General features: G+C 36.9%; 1 protein-coding gene across 2 annotated transcripts in view; it reads right to left on the bottom strand.

The window, feature by feature from the left end:
- BANK1 (B cell scaffold protein with ankyrin repeats 1) overlaps positions 1 to 15,675 on the bottom strand; it is a 312,945-nt gene that overhangs the window by 174,932 nt on the left and 122,338 nt on the right. The gene's annotated exons all lie outside the window — the stretch shown is intronic.

The following is a 15,675-nucleotide window of genomic DNA, read 5'->3' as shown; positions in this document are numbered from 1 at the left end:
CTTTTAGTGTGATTTTGCAAATAAGAAACTGTCAGTGGTTTTCGCAATGTAGACCCTCCCTCTTTCTATTTCTCATCTTAAAGCAAATATAAACTAATATTCTCACTAGCATTAGTGCCTCCCCCTTATTTGTTGGGTAAGTTTAATTTAGAAAGGCATATGGACCTCCTAAATGTAAAACAAAAACATTACATTGTAATAACTCCTTTTTCAATGTACTGCAACGTTAACCAAACACTAAATAACAAATAAATTCATCTATAAAACTTTTTGTATTTTCTACTGCCATGCCTAGTTTGCTTCTCTTTGAAGTTGAAATGAACATGAAATTCCTGGGGGTGTGAGTTATGTTAGATTTTTATGTGAAATTTTTCTTTCAAAAAGTAACTGCAACAGCTAATAAGCACTTTTATAAAAATCTTCAATATGGAAATTTCCATCAGGATTTTACAGGTTTCATATCAATGTTCTGGAATTTGAATTTCCTAATTATATGTTAGCTATTAGTTAGAAGACATGTATTAATTATGCATAACTATAAAACAATGAATATATACTGCTATCACAATGCCAAAATACACATACACACACACACACACACACACACAAGCACACACACACATGCAGATGAGTGATGGTTTGTTATTATTCTACACTTTCATACCTAGCTAGAAAAATTGTGTTATAGAAATTACACACCCGCTTACTTTAATAGCTATGGCATTATTAGAAGCAAGCAGTGTGAAGACTTATAGCAACAGAAACAAAGCCATCAAAGCAAAAGTCAATTGTCTTCCAGCAAAATTCTAAAGCAATGAAAACAGCCACCTCACAATGTTTTGGAAAACTGTGAATCTGGCCTCATTTACTTTGCTGTTTTGTAAGAAAAAAAAAAAAGGAAAAGAGAGGGGATTTAAACCTGGAGTTTTCAATTCACTTGGGTGTTTCAGGGCTGAATAAATTATCTAGTTTGTTAGTTTGTATGTTTTAACAGGAAACATAACAAAACAAAACAAAAACCTTCAGGACATGTTAAGAACTTACAGTAAGGAAATATTTTATCCTTCAAAATGTGTTAGAACTAAAATGGCTGTAGGTAAATCTAGGATAGTATTTCAGTGATAAAGGCACTTGTCCCTTCTTATATGGTGAGCAGTGACTAAAAAATTATCAAATATTTTATGAAGATGAGCTTATAAACGCTGAAACTGTTCTAGGTACCAATTTTCAAAATAAAAATAATGTATTTTCTCCAAAAGGAATTAAGATATAATTTTCTATTTATTTTCATTTACATGAATTATAAAATAATTTCTGCTATAATAAACCAAACCAAAGTTAATAAAGAAAAATATTTGCATGATAATGTCAGATTTTTACATGCCCTTGGTCATCTTTCTCTTTGTCATACCATACAATATACAAAAAACATCATCGCCTGCCAATAAATGCCGTATGCATTGTTCTTGCACATTGTTATTCTGTTGTACTTTGAAATCACTGTTAATGCAGCTTAAAATATATTTTCATTAAATAAGTGTTTAATCATTATAGGAATACATTCACCTTTTAACCTCACCAACTTCCCCTGTCAGTAAATTCTTCAAGTTTAAGGTAATATAATATTAGAATCAACTACAATAAACTTCATTAAAAGTCTATTTTTGTACACCAGGAAGAATAAAAAGGACCAAGTGGACATGGTTTTCCAGGGCTCACTTCTTAACAGTTTTGATACTCTGAACCATGCTTTCTGGCACACAAAAGCAAGAAGTTCTGCTGATTTAAGATTATGCTGCTGATACTAAAAGGGAGTACAGGTTTGAAGGCTGGCTCCTTTAATTTCCATTTCTTTATTTCATTTTTAGTTGTAGCTGAAAAGTCATTAATCTTCTAGAATGCTTTGTGAAGTTAGAGACATGAAAGAGTTTTGGAGGACATTTTTCCAGTTTCCTATCCAGTAACAGAATTTCATTCCTAGAGTCTATAAAAGATGATCTTCTAGCTACTGCTTGCATAGCTCTAATGAGAGAGTGTTTTTTACTTCCTAAAGCAGCCTGTTTCTTGATTAGACAACACTGATCATTAGACATTATTACTTCTGTTGAGGTGAAATGTCCTCTAAATTACCATATCTTTATATCCTTTGGGCAATACAGAATATGACAGTTACAAAAGCATGGGCTTAGCGTTAGTTGGCTTTGCCATATATTCACTATGTGAAGTTTCAGCAAGCCACCCAGTATCTGAGCCCAGCTTTCTCATCCAAATTTGTAGGGCTACTGAGATAATTAAATGACAACATATAAAAAGTGCCCAGAAAGGTGTCTGAAACATAACAGGTTATAAATTATTATAACAGGCAATAAATTATTAGTTTCCTTCTCCTCCTTCTACATCAAATAGTTTAAAGCATCTTTGTCCTAGCTCCCCTTTGCCCCAACCTTATGATCACTCATTCTTTTCGTTATTCCAGAGTAGTTACCATCCTGAGAGACTGACCCTGGAATAGTTGGTCCTTTACAAAATGATGAATCCATTTCACACCTGCCCCAATGTCATCACTACAGCAGTACCTTTCATTTTCTTGGATGAGGTCATTTTGCCTGCTTATCTTCATTATGTAGGAGATGCTCAGCTTGCTAATATAACATGACCAATAACTAGAAAATTTCTAATTTAAGGTATTTTTTTACATTAGTATATGACAGAGTTAACAGTTCAAAAAATTAAATGATTCATAGGAGCTGTATTAATTATTTTAATACTAATTAGATTGTGATCTCTAGCACTGTTTTTTCCAGAACGTCAAATTAAATACACTCAGTATGTGCATATCTTATTATATTACTATACATATGAAATTTATATATGAATAAAGGTATTCATATCAATAGAGGTATGATTATGCTAAGAAATAGTTTGGGTTTTTCAGTATCCTGCTTTTTATAAAATCATACTTTTTATATTTTAGCCTTGATTGATTATGAGAATGTGAGATATGAATGGATTGCTCTGTGTGGGGAACAAGCATGTTTGTAACAGCATAAGATGAGGAAGTTCTTTATCTTATGAAATAAAAACTTGCTGGGGGAGGCTATACTCTCTTATGGGCATAGACTCAGTGTCAGAGAAGGAGTGCTGATCAAATAATGTGTCTGTGACCCGGGGGAGTATTACATGCTGTCCCTTGCTATTCTTCAGTGCTTAATTTCATTCTAGATCACATGATCACTAATGTTTTTGCTAAAAGATATTGATGTTTCGATTGGCTTCTGAAAAAAATATAGAAGTGTAAGTTGTATTTAAAAATACACTGATCGGGGACACATAGTTTTTCGGGGCAGGAGCCCAGTGTGTCCCCCTTTACCTGGCAAAGCAATAAAACTATTCTTTTCTACTTCACCCAAAACTCTGTCTCCGAGACTTGATTCCGCACCGATGCACAGAGGCTGAGATTTTGGCATCAAGGGCCTGCTATAGGAATAAAATACTATTTGCCTATTGACCTCAGGGAAAATTCAAAGATGCATAAACTTTGTTTCTGCAGGCCTTTCATCTCCTAATGCCATAGCTTTCATTTTCCCTAACCCCAGGTTTCCTCAGCAGGCTAGCTTCACTAGAGAGCTGTGAACTAAACGTGAATTACTAAAGAAGATACTAACTCATCATAACCACAGGAATCTTTCTCTAGAGCAAATAATAATTTGTAGTGCAAATCTGTTTTATAATCACCTACTTTTATAAAGCAAGGATCACCTGTGTTATATTTTATTATCTCGCATTGATGGTGCATTTTCTCTTATTTTTATCATCAAGTAATCCATGTTTATTATAGAAAAAAACTACAGCTAAATTCAAAGAAAAATTTTGGAACAGTTAACATTTTAGGACATACTACTGTATCAATATATACCTATTTAAAAACTCTATTCAATAAGACTATATTTACTATACTTCCTATTTTGTAGTTTATTTTTATTTTCACTTCATATAAAAATCTTTCCATGTTATTGAGTCATCAACAATAGCATTTTTCGGGACTTCCCTGGTGGTCCAGTGGTTAAGAATAGCCTTCCAGTGCAGGGGACATGGTTTCAATCCCTGGTCGGGGAACTAACATCCTACATGCCACAGGGCAACTAAAAAAAAATAAAAATAAAAAAAATAAAAAAATAAAAAATAAAAATACACTGATCATGGGTTTCATGCATTTTGACAGTTGTATACACCCATGTAACCATCACCCAAAACAAGCTAAGGAAACTTCTATCACCACAAGTTCCCTCCTGCTCCATTCGAGTCAATTTTTCACTTCAGAGGCAACTACTGTGTAATTTCTATCAACACAGATAAATTTTATTTCATCTTGTATTTCATACAAATGGAATCATACAGTATATACTCTTGTATTCCATCGTCCTCTGCCCTCTATTTCTAATGAGAAGTCAGACGTAATTCTTATAATTGTTTTCTGTATGGCATGTGCTTTCCTCAACACACACATCCTCATCCCCACCCTTACCACAGGCGCTTTTAAAATTTTCTCTTTATCTCTGATTTTCACCCCCTAGTAGAATATATACAAAAATATTATACCTACACACACCTTTAACTATGGTATGTGTAGGTATAATATTTTTGTATATATTCTACTAGGGGGTTGCAGAGCTTATTAAATCTGTGGGTTAATGTCATTCCTCAATTTTGGATCATTCTCAGCCATTATTTCTTCAAATATTTTTCTGCCTCATTGTCTCTCATCTTTATTCTGAGAATTCAATTATACATGTTTGATCATGTGGTATTATCTCATAGACCTTGAGTCAAAACTGAGCCACATTAATACGTAGATGAGCTGAGCTTGTTTTTTTGGGTTTTTTTTTGCGGTAAGTGGGCCTCTCACTGTTGTGGCCTCTCCCGTTGCGGAACACAGGCTCCGGATGCGCAGGCTCAGTGGCCATGGCTCACTGGCACAGCCGCTCCGCGGCATGTGGGATCTTCCCGGACCGGGGCACGAACCCGTGTCCCCTGCATCGGCAGGCGGACCCTCAACCACTGCCCTGAGCTTGTTCTTTTTTTAAGGCTTTACTTAGACTCTGGATTTTTCCTCTCTTTATCAGCTTGAATAATTTGACGGTCTTCAAGTAAACTGATTCTTTTCTGTTTTTTCTACAATTAGGCCCATCAAATATCTAAAATTTTTCTGATATTTTATGTTTCTAGAATTTCCTTTTGTTTTTTATTATAATTTCCAACGCTCTGATGAAATTTCCATCTCTTTATGCATGTTGTGCAACTTTTACAATAGATTCTGTAACATATTTATCATAGTTATTTTAATGTTCCTATCCGAATTATTTCACCATCTGGAGCATTTCTGTGTTTGCCTCTAATGACTGTCTCTTTTCTTGACCACAGGTCACCTTTCATTCCTTCTTTGTGTTCCTTGTAATTTTATATTGCACGCTGAACATTGTACTAAAGGACTGAAATAAATAATATTTACTCCCAGAATAAGGCATACCCTTTCTTCAGTCAGACAACTAGACTTGGAAGCTGATTCAAATTAATCTGTAAGTGAGCAGAACTTGGTCATTTTCTGAGGATTTACTTCGATTTAGTTAACCACTGGCTTCAAATTTTGAGGGCAGAATCATAACTTTCTTCAGCACAGCTTGGGATCTGAGCTTTGGTGAGACTCAAGAAATCTCTGTTGCTCTACAGACTGGCTGCCAGCCTTTGGGTCACAGGATGGCTTTTTTCTCTCCAGTTCTGCCTCCAGAATTTTTCACATCAGAAAATCTTGCTCAAGACGGGAATAAAGACACAGATCTACTAGAGAATGGACTTGAGGACACAGGGAGGGGGAAGGGTAAGCTGGGACGAAGTGAGAGAGAGGCATGGACATATATACGCTACCAAACGTAAAATAGATAGCTAGTGGGAAGCAGCCGCATAGTACAGGGAGATCAGCTCGGTGCTTTGTGACCGCCTGGAGGGGTGGGACAGGGAAGGTGGGAGGGAGACGCAAGAGGGAAGAGAAATGGGAACATATGTATATGTATAACTGATTCACTTTGTTATGAAGCAGAAACTAACACACCACTGTAAAGCAATTATACTCCAATAAAGATGTTAAAAAGAAAAAAAAAAGAATATCTTGCTCAGATTTTGGGGGGCCTCTGTATACACTCAGTTAAGGCAGACTCCTTATTATACCAATAGCTTGGAGGTGTTTTTTCCACTTTTATGCCTCTCTGTATTTAGAATCTGTCTGCTGCTGCTTTCCACATGGCAAAAGCTTTGATGGGATTTGTCTCAGCAACCCTGTCCGACTCTCACTCTTTAGCAGCCTACTAAAGGTCCTCAGGGATTTTAAGGATATCTCTCAACTTCACTGCCCTCGAGGGTCCAGCCATTGGTATACTAGCTCTGTGCACTTATGACAGCCTACAAAAGAGAGTTAGTGGGTGATACAGACCCACTCTGTAACAGGGACTCTTCGGGATTTTCATCCATCACAGTAGCCTAAGTACAGCCATTAAATGTTTGCTAAATGTTCAGGTGGTTTCTCTTTACTCCTCATCTACAGTGAGTTCTTATCCTCCTGGGATGGGATGGAAGTCATGAGTTTCTTCTCTTTTGTGAAGGACTTGTCACTTTCTGGAATTTAGTTCATTTAGATTTCTTTTGTCATTCATTTTCTGCTGTATTTAAAAAAGAAACTGTGATTTTGAGATCATCTTGCTTGTTTCTTACTATTAAAATAAGAACAACAGACTCTTATGATGTTGTACATCTTAATCAGAAGCAGAAGTCCTATGAGACCTAAAGACCATTTAGTTATTTTCGTAAACTCACACCATTTGTTATGCAAACAGTTTGTTAATCTTACCTATTAGATTAAAATAATACATTCCTTAAGAAGATATTAAAAAAAAAACTTTTTAGAATGTGTTTAATCTACAGTATAACATCTGCTTCAGTTCACGGCAATTTTCATTTAATTAATGAAGATTCTTTATATCTGTTTCTATTATCAAGGTGTGAATAAAGAAGTCATAACTCACACTAAGGGGTGACCAACTTGCTTTTGACTTTTCTTCCAGACAAAATAAATTTTCAGTTTTCAGTTGTTTCAGCCAATGTCTGTCAAATGGTAATTTCAGGGGAACAGAATTAAGTGTCTGGCAGGGGAACTTTTCAATGAAAATCCAATTTCACTAGTTTTTGCAAATAAAAATAAATAGATGAGCTAGAACCTAGTAAAGAAATGTTTGTTTGGGCTGAGCCATTTCCAATAGTTCCACATAATCCCTATAAACGATGGCCAATAATTAGACTGAAGTTATCAAACCAAGCTTCCAAAACATTAACCTAGCTCACCAGAATAATAAAGTGGGAATATGTCCTGGGTTAGTTTAAAAAATTTTAAAGTAAGATGAGTATGCAAACTGGAAGTGCATGACCATGTAATCCATTGTTCTCTTAAATCGCTATCTGGAATAGTAAATCTTTATTCACTCAGTGTGTGATGACCAGGTGGCCACCAGGACAAAACAATGAAGCACACAAAAAAGAGAAGATAAAAAGTCAGGAGATGTGCATTCTAATCCCAGCTCAGCTACGTGGTGCTTATGAAAGTGCTTTCATTTCCCTGCACCTCAGTTTCTTCATTTATTAAATTGTAAGGTTGGGGTCAGAATTGTATGATTTAGGACATCCTTCTGAGCTAGAGGCCATGCCACAGATGGTTTTAGGGTAATTTTCCCTGATGCGAATCAGATACCAGCTAAAGGAGTAAGGATGATATTTGTGAAGGTTGAAGAAAGGTAATGATTTTCATTCCTTTCATCACAGGATTTGGAGTCTGATGAAATGTTAGTATTTCTGTGGATCTGTAAGACAGAGCATTGCTGGGTTTATGAATCTGATTGCCCTGTGACAGAAGCACATATACAACATGTGAGGTGTCACTCTTCCCGTCTGTTGAAAGAGTAGACATTTAATCCTATTTAGGATTTCAAGCAACCAAAAATACTACCGACATTATCGTATTTCTAAAATCTTGATACTGTAAATTAAGTGCACATGGGAAATAATGGTTCATTAACGGCCTTTGGTGCAATTTGTTATCTCTCCTATTACAAAATATGTAAGAGTGGGAAGCTTGGAGTCCATGTCTGGAGGTAATGTGAGGAAGCAAAGAGGCGAGTGCATTTCTAAGTAGCAGTTCTTGGAATTGGTATTAATTAAAATTAAATCTCACAGCATTTGAATAGGGTTGTTTATAGTCCACTTTCCACTACTGAACCCAGACAGTGATGAGGCAATAAAAAGAGTGGAGCTGATCCACGTTTAACCAGCCCCATCTGTGGCTAACCTCTGGTTAAAATAAGAAATCTCTAGAAATCCATGTGTGATTGTACTGTGCTCCTCTGTGTTCATTTAAAAAATACCTTTTGAAAACTACCAATTTTGTCTCTTCTGATTCTTAACAGCAAAGGGACCAAGAACCTAGAAAGAAGCCAGGAAAGAGCCTAGAAAGATCCAGGAAACCTGGAACAGCAAGAGTGTGGAAACAACTTGGGCTGGGCTGGGATCAGATGGCTGACTACCACCAGGCCATGCCTTACAGGTAGAAAGCTACCCACTGTCCTTGTATGGGTTTCACATGGAAAGCCAAGGAATGTAATACTACCAAGCAGTAAATGAACTTATCTGGCAAAGATGTGTGATTTCATTAGTAAGGAGTATTTGGCATTGTCTGAGGACTTCTTGGAGTCTTGAGAACCTGATTTATTCTTTAAAAAATATTAAATAATTTTGATAATAAAAGTGAACTAAGGCAGGAAAAAATCTGGGAAAATTTTTTGGGCAATAAAGGGGCTGGAGAGAGAGCTTTGGGAACACCAGCATATGTAATATAGGGACAGAATATAAATGGAATCTGAGAATGATTTGGGAAGCACCTAAGCGTAGGATGGTTGGAAAGAAAGGTGAAGCATGTTAGGGAAACCTCCTAGAAAGCTGTTTCAGGAGGAAGGAGAAATAACTGATGGCCTGAATTAGAGTGGTGGCAGTAAAAATGGACAAGGACAGAGATGCCAGACATTTCCAAAGAAAAGTTTACCGGACTAGATGATTGACTTTATACGCTCTGAAGGAAAGAGTTGATTTAAGATACCATTCAGGTTTATGGCTACAAAGTTACAAGGTAGAAGAGAAAGTGTATTCATTAGAGAAGGGGACAGATCATTGTCACGGAGAAGCACAGGTGGGGGTGTTGATGGGGTAGCTGCTGGCAATACGATTATATAGTGCTAAATCAAATTAGACATATGTGTCTTCGAGTAGAGCATATTAGTTATCAACTTAGCTCCTGTATCACTAAACATTAATAATCACCACAGAACCCTTGTTTTGTGGAAGAGGAAGTATTCTGAAATAGGGCTGCCGAGCTCCTTTTGCCACATAAGGTAACAAAGTCATAGATTAGGAACTAGGATGTGAATATATATCTTTAGGAGGCAATTATTTAGTTTACTACACTGAGCAAAACGTGGTAACCTCACTCTCAAGGAAACAGGAAAGTGGTAACAGCGCTACAATTCAACATATCTTAACACTGTAAGCAATACCTACTGTTCCTTGACCAAGAGTTTATTTTATGTACATGACCCAAATTGCAGCTGTTGCCACACCGTCAACAATCCTCAAGTCTGTAAACCAGGATAGGCTATTTTGAGAGATTTTTCTATCCACTGGGTTACAGTTGCTTTGCAAATCTATTGACCAGCATTTTTCAAACTGATTGTTGGGGATCCCAAAATGTGTGTGGGTGGATTACAGTTGTTTAGAGCTGCTGACATCTGAACAATAGGATGACGGGGAGTGTGATGGTTAATTTTATGTGTCAACTGTCTTGGTTATGGTGCCCAGTTGTTTGGTCAAACACCAGCCTGGATGTTACTGTGCAAGCATTGTTTTAGATGTGATTAATATTTAAGTAAGTAGAATTTGACCCAATTACCCTCCATAATGTGGGCAAGCCTCACCCAATCAGTTGAAGGCCCTAGAAAAGACTGAGGTTCACCAAAGAGGAAGGAATTCAGTTTCCAGACTGCCTTTGGACTCAATGATGTAACATCAACTTCTGCTGGACCTGTCAGTTTGTTGGTCTGCCCTGCAGATTTCAGAATTGCCAGCCTCACAATCCCGTGAGCCAGTTCCTTAAAGTAAATCTCTGTCTTTCTCTCTCAGTCCATTCTCTTCATTCCATTTCTCTGGAGAATCCTGACTAATTCAGTGAGGAAAATGACTGTGGTGGTTTTGGTAAACCATAACAAGACATAAAAAACCAAGTTCTTCTACATTTTTGAGTTCCTATTCTTCTCAGAGTCATGCAGTGAATCTTTACACCTGTAGTGACACTAAAAAGATATTCTGTAACTATTTGGTAATGGCATAATCCAGAGAGCAAAGGAATCCCTTTAGGAAGCACAGGGAGATGGCTTGCAGGTAGGGTAGTGATTGGGTAGTATGGGGGTGGGGGGAGGTTCTGGACCTGTCAAGAGTTTCAGAGGATAGACACTCTAGTTTTGAAAATTATCATTGCACAACAGCTGCAAAAGTAAGAGGGAGTTCCTTAAGGATTAATTTATACAATTTACAATAAAAAAAAGCAAGTTGCTGTGCGTGTGTGTGTGTGTGTGTGTGTGTGTGTAATTGAAGCTAACCCTTGCTTGCATTTTTCTTTAAAAAATGAGTGAATATTACAGAGACTATTTCCTGTTATCAGTTACTAACGGACACTATTTGTTTTTTCGATAACCCTACGATAAACTTATAGATTTAAACTTATTACTTTTGACCTTGAAAAACCTACATTTTTGTGTGTCAGCACAGGAGATGAGCATCTGTGTCTCACTCACTGCACACAGTTCAGGGCAGCACATTCAGAAGGCTCATATGCCAATGTTTCATTCTGTTAATGGCAGATGCCATAGATAAGAGGTAGGAAGAAAAGAAAGGAAAGAAAAAGAAAAAAGAAAGTGACATTATATATAGTTGCCTTATATTCCTACAAAGAAGAGCTGTTTTATTTTTGGAGCTCAAATAATACTAGTCTAACACCTAATGCTTACCAGGGTTTCAATGATTTTAGTCTATGGCTAACTTTGTTGCCATTATCAAGTTAATGTGGTAAATATTTATTGAATGCTAGAAACTCTTCTAGGCGCTAGGAATAAATCCATGAACAAAAGAGACAGGGCTCCTTCCTAAAGGATAGGATTTGCCCATAGAGGCAAAAGTGGTGATTTGAAGGAAATCACGCACTGTGAAACAAAAATCACCATGTTTCTGGGACTGCAAAAAATAACATAAAGGGTATCTGAGATAATTTCAAACTTGCCTTTATAAATTATTCATTAAAGTAGTAATTTTAAATAATTTAGCAGAAATAATTCATAACCTTTCCTCTAAATGTAAGATCATCTTCCTGGGAAGCTTCCTCCAACTGTCCCTCTTTCTCTGGGCTCTTGTGACCCCCTGGAGCTATAGCTCCTTACAATGTATAGGGCTGCAGTGGCTGAGGAGTGGTTAATAACCTCAGCTGGGCTGACTGGATCCAAGTCCCAGGCCTGCCACCATTTGAGCAAATGATATAAACTCTCAATGCCTCATCTGTAAATCAGAGTTTAAAATATTACCTACCATGGGTTGGTTGAGAGGAATTAAATGAGATAAAGTAAGTAAGGTGCTTAGAATTATTCTTGACACAGAGTACACAAAATGCAAGTGTTGGTTCTTATTAGTACAGAACACACTACATTAGTGACACGTAACTTTGTGGGTTTATTTTCTCTTCCCTCTTCTTGGGTGCCCGCTGAGTGTATGGGTTTTATTTATTCTATTTATCTCACATTCCTCTATCTTCCCTCAGTATCTAGAAGAGTTCCTAGTTTGAAGCCAAGTGTGTTAAACTTCTAAGAATTCATGAGGGTTTATTTTTATTTTTAATAATGATACTCAAAAAATGCATTTTTGAGATAAACAATCACTCTAAGACTACTTCATTCTGTATCCATGATCTTTAGTCCTGGGACATGGAGTGATCGAATAAAAAAAAATCTGCTATCTTGACTTTAATTTTATTCATGTCAATTTTATTCAGGTACTTAACTTATCAAAGAAAAGAAAAGAAAGGAAAAGAAAAGAAAAGAAAAGGAAAGGAAAGAACAGAAAAGAAATTGTACCACCCGTTACTGCTGTGTTCAACCAACGGTTTCCTGGTGATTCACAGACCGATAGCATCCGCATCATCTATGAATTTGTGAAAAATGTAAAATTCTTTGGCCCACCCCAGATCTGTGGTGTCAGAAATTCTAAATGGGGCCTAGCAATCCGAGTTTTAACAAACCTTCCAAGCGACTCTGATGCCCACTAAAGTTTGAGAGCAAAAGTATCAATACAAAAAAGAATGGGGCTTGGTTTGCATAAATAAGCAAGAGTAGGTAGCCAATAAAATTGAGATTAACCTAATAGGGAGTGAAATAAAACTGCAAAGGATACAAAGTATGTCTGGAGTAGACTTTCTCTCCATTCTATTCAGCTTCTCTAAGGGTGTCCCTCTTTTGTCATGGTTTTACATTTTTAAAAATATCTTCTTATGGGTAGTAAACAGAAAAGACTCAAATAGAAGAGAAAGTTTAATGCTAAAAGATATTTCCCTTAATTATTTCTTAGAGAAACACCATCTGACAGCACTGTGAGAAATAAAACATTGTTAGAAATAATATTTCAACCAAACATCACACATCATATTCTTATAGAAGTAATCTCCATTTGGATTCTGTTGATAATGATCATGGAGGATACAATTTCTTATAGCCAGTCAAATATCATGGGTAGAGGTCATGCTTATTTCCCAGATTGCCATTATTGCCAAGAATTTCTTCTGTAAAAGTGCAATTCTCAACTTTCTGTGAGAAAGCTCATCTTTCTGGCTTCCAGGATGACTCAAGTCAGAAACTGGTTCTCAGCTAGATAGGAATGATGTGAAAGTAACTGAGACAATGAAGCAAAGTGCTTGAGCTTGAAAGCTTGTTCTTTATTGTGTGCTGTTAACCCTGCTGTGATCACACACTTTGGATTCTCAGCCTAATTGGTTACATTTTTTTCCCTCATCTGCTATCCTGGTCCTTGTATTTTTTACTGCCCTGTTCATAATCTGTCCCGTAGGCTTCTATTCATTCCTTCTCATTCCTTCTCCCAATATCTATATACCTAAACTCCGTCTTCAACTTTGGAGATGCTTAAAATGAAGGAAGGTATACACCAAATGAAATTTAGGTTCACTACAAAGAAAATGAGTCCAAATGGCAGTTAATAGAAACTTGACATAATCCTCTCCTCTGTTTCTCCTGGACAGTGCTTCTTTTTTCGCTTGTTAACATCTTGCATTCTCTCAATTGGTCTGAATATTCAATTACTTTTAGATATTTTACAGAATCTGGGGGGTCTTGGGGAGCAGTTAATCAGAACTATACTTCTTTATCTTCCCAGTATTTGCTTTAGAGATACTACCCATTGATACAGATTTTAAGGAGAAACCAAAAGATCTACATGGTATTCTTGGCACAAAGATTTGGGGAACACCTGGATCCACTGGGGGGCATTTTTGGTATTAATGAACAGTTTTGTAAATCACAAATTTTGTGGCATTTTCCACTCTTACTCTCTGAAGTAGGATGTGACATGGTTGATCACTTTCTTCCCTCAGAAGCATTTTCTTCACTTGTCTCAAGACACCATAATCCTACTTCAGCTGGCATTCCTGCTGTCAGTCTCCTTTTATGGAAACTTTTCTTCCAGATCTCTAAATACTGCATTGCCCAGGACTCAGACCTTTGCTCTGAACTATACTTTCTATCGAATGATCTCATCCAGGCCATGGCTGTGAATACCACGTATGACCTCCTTCCTGGGCTTTTGACAATATGTCAGCAAGTCTCACCATCGTCACTTTCAAATATCTATCAAGTAAGAGCAAGTGTCAACACCTCCACTACCAACACCAGGAGACAGCCACCATCATGTCTCCCTGAGACCACTATGGCCTCCTATCTGGTTTCTCTGCTTCCATTCTTATACACCTGTAATGTGTTCTCTATAGCAACAATTTTAAAATGTAAATTAGATGATACCATTTTAAAATATTTGCATGACTTGTCATCACCTCCTAACTCCCTATACTCTCACTTTACTATATTTTTGTCATTACCAGTATCCCTTTTGAAATAAAACTGCTTATTTTGTTATTGTTTTTCTGCTGCCCTCACTAAAATAAAACTCCATAAAAACAGATTTTTCTATAATGGTTCCCTGTGTCTGTAGTGCCTAGAAGAGTGTCTGACACTTTGCTTACACTTGTAATATAAATGAATAAATAAGACTGCTTAACAGAATCTTTTTTTTTTTTTTTTTTTTGCGCGGTATGTGGGCCTCTCACTGTTGTGGCCTCTCCCGTTGCGGAGCACAGGCTCCAGACGTGCAGGCTCAACGGCCATGGCTCACGGGCCCAGCCGCTCCGCGGCATGTGGGATCTTCCCGGACTGGGGCACGAACCTGTGTTCCCTGCATCGGCAGGCGGACTCTCAACCACTGCGCCACCAGGGAAGCCCTTAACAGAATCGTTTTGATCAAAGTTTTCTTAATTGAGAGAAAATATTACATTTGCAGACTCACCTTCTTCATCTATAACTACAGAATCCTCAATTATTACACAACTGTTCCCTTACTGTAACAATACAATTATATGATGTTACAGTGATGGCAATGAGCAGAATGAGAAACGAATTATGAATGTTGTTGAGAGGTGGAGAAGGTTAACCACTCATTGGTCAAAGTGGTCAAGGGTTGGCCTCAATGCTTGTTGGACTCAGGATGGCACCTGGCCTATCTCTACAGTGTTACAATGCAGCCTGAGATCAGGGAAGTTTCTTTGATTCTGCAAGACATATTGTTCTGTCTTCCCTATGTTCCCAGTAGACTCAAGGTCAGAGGTGCTTCCTGGTTTGGGGAATAACTCAAGTATGGAGAAGGCCAAATTCTAGCCGCAACATAAACTTTTCTTCCTTTCCCCCCACCTCCTTCTTCCTTTTTTCCTAATTTTTACTTACATCCTTAAACCATAGTCATCTTTATAAGCATTCATTTTCAAACTTCACACCTGGAGATCTACAGACTCCTTGAAGAAACACTGTAAAAGTGAATAATAGCAGTATAATACTGAAAAAAATGCTTTCTTTTCTTTTTTTTTTTTTTGGTTAATCAAGTAAAAAATCACTTTGCAGGATTCAAAGTGGTTGTTTAATTTTATTATTATTTGATACAAATTAAACCATCAATTCATAAAACTAACTTGAAAATATGCTAAAGATATCCTTCGTAGGATATGTGAAAATCTGTACTGGTAGGTTGTGTTATCAAAAAAAATGAAGTGGAAGAATCCATCATCTTACAGTCAATTTACATGCCAAAGCTCCAATTCACTCAAGCTCTACAAGTTTTGATAATGTGTTATGTGTAAATCTGTTCCTAATTTTGTATATTTACCCAACAGTGATGCGTTTGTTACTAATTTGAAGTGAGTTTACATGACTACAT

This window comes from Delphinus delphis, chromosome 5, assembly GCF_949987515.2.
Source record: "Delphinus delphis chromosome 5, mDelDel1.2, whole genome shotgun sequence".
NCBI lineage: Eukaryota > Metazoa > Chordata > Mammalia > Artiodactyla > Delphinidae > Delphinus > Delphinus delphis.
The sequence above is the reverse complement of the archived record's forward strand: the minus strand, read 5'-3'. Positions and strand labels throughout refer to the sequence as shown.